The 7,095-nt window shown below is 30.2% G+C and overlaps 1 long non-coding RNA gene across 1 annotated transcript; it reads right to left on the reverse strand.

Moving 5' to 3' along the window:
• Positions 1-567: 567 nt before the first annotated feature.
• On the reverse strand, positions 568-4,197 carry LOC131010830 (uncharacterized). The gene is made up of 2 exons (XR_009096673.1): positions 3,496-4,197; positions 568-829 (listed from the first exon to the last, which is right to left on the reverse strand). It is a non-coding gene; the product is annotated as an uncharacterized LOC131010830 (long non-coding RNA).
• Between the last annotated feature and the right edge of the window lie 2,898 nt (positions 4,198-7,095).

Below are 7,095 nucleotides of genomic sequence, written 5' to 3' on the forward strand. Positions count from 1 at the left end.
GCAATATTGTACTTAAACTATCATCGAAGGCAATAGTCGATTAGGTGCTCCGTCTTGCGTGAACACCCTGAATGAAGAACTATGCCTGCTTCAGTGATTCGTGCGTGGCACTCTGCTTGCACTGCTTTCATTGGATTCTCTTCCTCTTTCTTAGCTCTTCACCATGGCTATAGTGAAATATGACTGAGTTCCTAGCTTCTATTGTTCTTTTCGTAACAGTGATCATGCATTCTTAACGCATCTAAGTTCATTGAGATATCTAATCAATCAATAATGCATAAACTTGAATGTAAGCATCAGTACATTCATATAAAACGTGAACTTCTCAATGTTTTAAAATCATTACCACATTCTTTCTTGCTGAGCATGACGATGTGATGAAGTGCTGAGCTTTTGTCGACTGACTCTTTCATACTAGTGATCATACTAGAAAAATTGGTTAACTCTAGGGTTCAGAGCAAATAAACTGCTCTGATACCACTCTGTCACGACCGATCCTAATTAAGGATAATTAAGCCGGGAAATCGTGGCTAATGGAGGGAGATTAGAAGCGGGGTAGAAAGGGAATAATCAAACAAGAAAGGATCGTATTTCATCATTGTTAACAACATGGATATCTATAATATAACAGAGTTTTTGTCGTATAGACTCAAATAACTAACAAGTTCGGATAACTCCGACTTATCCAAAATAACATAAAACTTCTGAGTACGCAGCGGAATAAGGTTCTGATTACATGTATGAAGACATGTAACCCTAGAGTTCATTAATACATAATAAGACAAAAGAATCCCGCTCGTCACTTCATCACCATCGGCAGCTGCTCAACCTGCACATTTAGAAATATATGCAGGGCTTGAGTACAAAAGTACTCAGTGGACACGTATGCCTAATTATAAAAATACATGCTTCAAAACTGTAAATTGTCATGCCATCATAAACAGTACAGCAAGGGAGTTTTTCGCTAAAAGGCCCAAGCTTACTAAATTCATTTGTGATTCTTAAAGTTCGTCTGCAGACTAAGTTCTCTTGTAATCTATCATATCTGGAACTTTGTGCCGGAGAGGTGGCCACCTCTCACGGTCACTTGACCGGCCAACCCGCTAGATGACTCACGGTCACTGGTGTACACTAGCCCTGGCAGGATAGCTATCAACTGCTCAAGACCCGAATTCGATTACATGATTAAAGTCACATCAGATAGATATCATACTGAAATTTAAACATTTTATGGCAAGACAATATTTGAAATAACTTCAATTAATTTAGTCACGAAATAACTTGCTTGAACGTAACATTTAAACTCATTTGATATATATGAAAGTAATGCCCACCTGATAGAAATTTTCTGTGGTACAGTAGCTCCTTGACTGATTATTAATCTCGTGTTTGACCTTTATTACGAGAATATAAATAAGATACTGCTCGAATAAAATCCTCAATTAATGAGAATGCGTAATTTAACTATGCATGACTCATATTCCGATAATTATTATTCTGAGATAATAATCTGGGAAATTCCATTATAAATCCTAATTGTCGAAATAAAATAATTTAAATAAGGCTCGTCACATGAGGTCGGATAGATTATCATAATCAATCCGTTCTCATCGGGTGTTCTAATCCGTCAATTAAATAAACCCCGTTCCTCGTAGTCAATAGAAAATAAATACTTCAACTTATTCGCTTTATAATCTCATAATTAATCGGGCTTAATAAATAAGAACAAGTAATGTTATAAAATTAAAAAAAAATAAAATAAAATAAAAAGGCTCAACATAAGGCACATAAGAATCACAATCAAACATCATCAAAACATGCTCTGCTTTTACACTGACTCAACTTCAAAATTTAATCTGTTCTGACTCCGACATCTCCTGGACTCGAGACTCATACCGAAAGAAAGATCTTCGAGTCTAGTTTCATATAAAAAAAATAGAGTCGAAAACTCCAAGTGGTTTGAGAGATATGACGTTTTTACCACGATCTACCATGTTCGGCAGTTTTGAACAATAGAAAACTTGTATTTTTGAAAAATAGTAAACGTTGTCAAACTGGGCTCAACTTTGGTGGATATCTAAATAACACAATAAGGTTAATACCATAAAAATTTGGAAATCTAGATCACCCAGGAAGCTACTGAAATAAATGACTCTTTTCTCTGTTCTCTGAAATTCTCAGTAGTAATGTGCAGTTTAGGTTTTGCATTTTAAAGAAGTATCATACGAAGTTGGAATGGCTTGAAATTTTACCAGGGTACTCAAGACTCATGTAGGGACTTGCTATAAAATTTTCAAAGCTGTTAGACATCGACAAACCGTCGATCACAGTAGGTCAGTAGGCCTACGAAATTCATATTTATAAGTCCTTAAAAATAATTTATATAAATCAAGAAATAATAGTTTAATCCCAAAAATATTCATTAAAAGTCCATCCTAATTTAAATAAAGAACGGAACTCATTTAAAATAAATAGTCCCAAACTTGTTACGCACATATACTAAATCTTTCACGAAACATCCTTTAAAATAAACTTTGATACATAGAGAATAATTCAACAACTTGAGCTCTTAAGGGGTTGTTTTACAACAGACACCAAATCTACCTCGGATCTCCAAATGAGGCTCCAAAAGACATTCTGGAAACTAGACATTTCAAGGATCATTCTCCAATTTGAATCGAATGAAAAACAATTCAAACGAGCAAGATATGCCCTCTCAAAGATGGGTATTTAACAAGCAAAAATCTGTAAATTTCATATTTCCAGATTACAACCAAGTCAGTGGGCTTTCTTTAAAAATTCATATCTCCCTTTACAAAACTCCACTGGGAACCCCAAAGGTCAATCTGGAAACTAGGGAGAGATCATAACACTCTCCAGTTGGATTTACTCTAAGAACCTTCATGGTTTAGAAGATATGACTATCTAAAGTTCAGTGCACAAAAAGAGTTCAAGTTTGGCAGATTCAGAACATAAATCGGAAAAACCACTTTAAGCTTCACCAAAAATTCTAAAACTGAACAAGTAAGTTCCCAACATGTCAGTGAATATTCAGTAGAAAGATAGCCTTGAGAATCAAATATTTAAGTCGGCCTTTTCCACCTCAAAGTCGTAGGTTTGTAAAATCTACTGGATGGTACATGGAATAAGAACTAGATTTCAAGAATTTATACCGGTTGTTTCCCTTACTCAAAAATGGTGAGGCCGATGTCAAAAGAAAGATACGGGAGTCTAGAGTGACATATTCAAGTTTCAAAGGTTTTCACCGATTGAAACTTTACTTATGATCTCCCAAAGATTATTTACCAAAAATGTATTCCAGATGGGCAGTGATGTTTACAAATTCATAAATAAATCATGCGAGCTCTAAATATTCTGAAATTTTACCAAAATATAGAAAATGTATGAAATATGATGCAAAATTAATTTGAGAATTTTTGGGAACCGTTTGGATGATATGCAACTGAATTCAAAATAAAGAAGCTTAGTATATACCTCTTCAAGTTACAATTTGGAGTTGGAGGAAACTCTCTCTCCCTTTCTCAACTTCTTCTACACGTTTTGGTGAGGGAAGAAAAGACTTGATGGCTGGAACAATATGTGTTGTTGCATAATTGAGTTGGTGGTGAAAGTGGTGGGGAAAATGGTGGTGAAAGTCAAAAAGTAGATTTAGTGGTAAAATGGAGTGGGGAACAAAATTAATGGAAAGAAAAAGAGAAGAAAAAGAAAGGAAAAAAAAATGTAGAGGAGAATTATTGATGTATTTTCTCTGTCTCGGTGATTCTGTAACTGTAAGATGGATCGTGTGCTCGTATATGCTTGATACTGTTTATTTAAATAAATCTCGTATTTCGACATGTGATTTCTCGCTTAAATCGATAAATTATAAAATGAATCTAAATTAAATCCGTAGATTTAATTCGTTTGTTGTTCTAATATTTAAATTAAATCCGCAGATTTAATTAACTCACGAGTCAGAAATAAATCACGACTTGAATAAAGATAAAATCTAATTTCATCTTGCTTAAATAAATAACGTGACTTTGCTAAGTCAGTTATAACTCTGAAATAATATCATTAACTGCTTTAACAATATAAATTCAGGATCATAAGCTGAATTCATATTAGGATAAAAACCGTTTTCATTCACTGATGAACAAAAATAAACACTCATTACTAGATTTAAAATATATAAAAGAGCGGGTCACTACAAGATGCGAGAGCCTCTCTGCTGGCCCCTGTTCATACGAGAGTCAAAATTGGCCCCTGTTCATCATGTTTAGATAATGAATAATATTTAACAAATATAATAATGACATAATAGTTATATCAAATTGTATAACTCATAGAAGTATATAATTTTATCATATTTATAGTCTCATACTTATATATTCATAAATTATATAATAAATTATATTTATGTTATAAGTTGGGTATAATTTAGTTTAGAAAAATAATCTTAATTATATATACTATACAATATAACTATGTAACTCACGTCACATGATTATGATAATAAAACTATGTTATTATATATATATATATATATATATATATATATATATATATTAATATAAACAACACTATCATATAATTATAAGATACCTATAATCTCGTACTTACATGTTCATATATTATATAATAATTGTATTAATGTTGTAAGTTAGATGTAATTTGTTTAAGAAAATTATTCATATACTACACAAAATAACAAAATTAACATTGTCTACATCTCAAGTCTCATCAATTAAACTTCAACAAAAGCAAATTCAAATATTATATTATAATTGTGTTACAATATCAATATAAATAATTCAATTATATTAAATCATAAACTATATGTAACTTATAACATCTATATAATTTACTATATATTACATGAATGCATACAAGTATGAGAATATAAATATCATCAAATGATATAAAAGTGAATAAAATATAATATAGTATGTAAGTTATATAATTTAATATAGTATAAATTATTTATATTGATATCATAACACAGTATATTGATATAACTTACATACTATATTATATTTTATTCACTTTTATATCATTTGATGATATTTATATTCGCATACTTGTATGCATTCATGTAATATATAGTAAATTATATAGATGTTATAAGTTACATATAATTTATATGTTAGACATAATATTATTAATAATATAATACTAATCTTATAACTATGCTATTATATATGTAACTATTATAAGTTAGATGTATAATCTATTGTAAAACAATAATTTTAGTTATATATTATAACTATACTATAATATCAAAATAAACAATTTTATTTTATTGTATCACTTATACTATATACTGTATTTTATTTGTTTTTGTATCATTTGATGATATTTATAAATTCATGTACAATTGTATATATTCACATAATATAGATTATATACATCATTTTATAAAATTTATAAATACTTTTAAAAATATAAACATAAAAATATATATTATATATTTTAAAACTATAGATTTTGATACGATATATACCGCGATTTTTGGTATACCAATATATACGGACAACTGCGGTATATCAGAATAAGGTATTGTACCTTATTACCGGTATATATTGAATATTAAGGTATATCGGAATAAGGTATGATACCGCATCACCGGTATATACAGTAATATTCGGTATACCAGTAATACGGTATCATACTATGTTCCGGTATATACCTTTAATACGGTATTTATTGATTTTTTCAGTATATACCGCGGTATCGGTATACACCGGTATACCCCGGTATCTGAAAAATCCATACCTTTACCTTACCGTAAATCTTCGGTACGGTATCATACCTTACCAAAAAAATCGGTATACCTTAAATTCGGTATTTTACGGTATTTTACGGTACGGTATGACCGGTATACCGAGTTTTCGGTATATTTTTCCAACCCTAATGATGCCAAACAAAGTTTGAAGTTATTTTATTGGCCTACATGCATGCTACAAAAGAGGAATGCGAGTGTACGTATATTGATTAAGCAGTAGGAAGTTAATGTTCAAGATTTGAAATTTTAAATTCGAGTTCTTTATTGCACAATTTTTAAATTTGTTTATTTATTTATATAATTTATAAAAAGAAAAAGAAAAAAAGAATGCCAACGTTAAGCGTTTAAAAAAGTAAACGAAGAAGTAAAATATCCTCATCTTTTGTTCTCAAAAAAATATCCTCATCTTTTTTTTATCAAAACATGAATAGCTAACTCATTAAATGTGAAGTGCAATGATGATCTGCCTGAACCATTGCTTTTTTTAAGACACGTGATTGTTTAAATAGTACGAATAATTAAAACATATACTAACAACATGTCGAATTGTAGTGTTACTACTTCCTTATATGTACACTATAATTACATTGTGTATATTCATGATATCCCACGTGCATCGCAAACATGTACGCATGTAGAAGAAGAAGAAAATGAGAGGGTAGGGGTTCCCCCAATTGCAGAGAATCGCGACGCAGCGAAGAAGAAGAAAATGAAAATGAAAGATTAGAGTTTTGATTTCAATTTTATGGATTTAATCATAAATATATACAAAATGACATAATTTTTCATACTAGCTATTGCAAAATGTTGAGTTTAAATTATCGGACGAGAAAAATTGTGGCACATGCTGATGAACCACATCATTGTCACGTCGTTTTCGAATTGGAGAAATTGATAAACAGTGGTAAAATTAAACAACTATGAATTTTTTTGATAAAAATTAAAATTTTCTAAGTTCGTGAACAAAATTTTTTTTGACCAAAATTTGTGATTTTATATGCATTTAACCCTTTTTCAAAACTTGTTTAATTTTTGTAGAGATGCGAAAAGTAATCTTTTGAATAAACCAAAATTGAATACACACGTACCGAACTCAAACAACTTGTCACTAGTTAAATGACCAAAATAGAGAGAGAGAAAAACAAATGCGTACTCAATTACTAATCTAAACCTGTATAAACATATTTAAACTAATAAAAAAGTTATATAATATACATTTAATCTCAAAAAGTGATCAAACCAAGATTGATTAAAAAACAAAAACAAGATAGTGAGCAAGAAGCATCTAAGACTAGATGATGAAGTCAACA

The sequence above is a fragment of the Salvia miltiorrhiza genome, chromosome 2 (assembly GCF_028751815.1).
Source record: "Salvia miltiorrhiza cultivar Shanhuang (shh) chromosome 2, IMPLAD_Smil_shh, whole genome shotgun sequence".
Classification (NCBI taxonomy): domain Eukaryota; kingdom Viridiplantae; phylum Streptophyta; class Magnoliopsida; order Lamiales; family Lamiaceae; genus Salvia; species Salvia miltiorrhiza.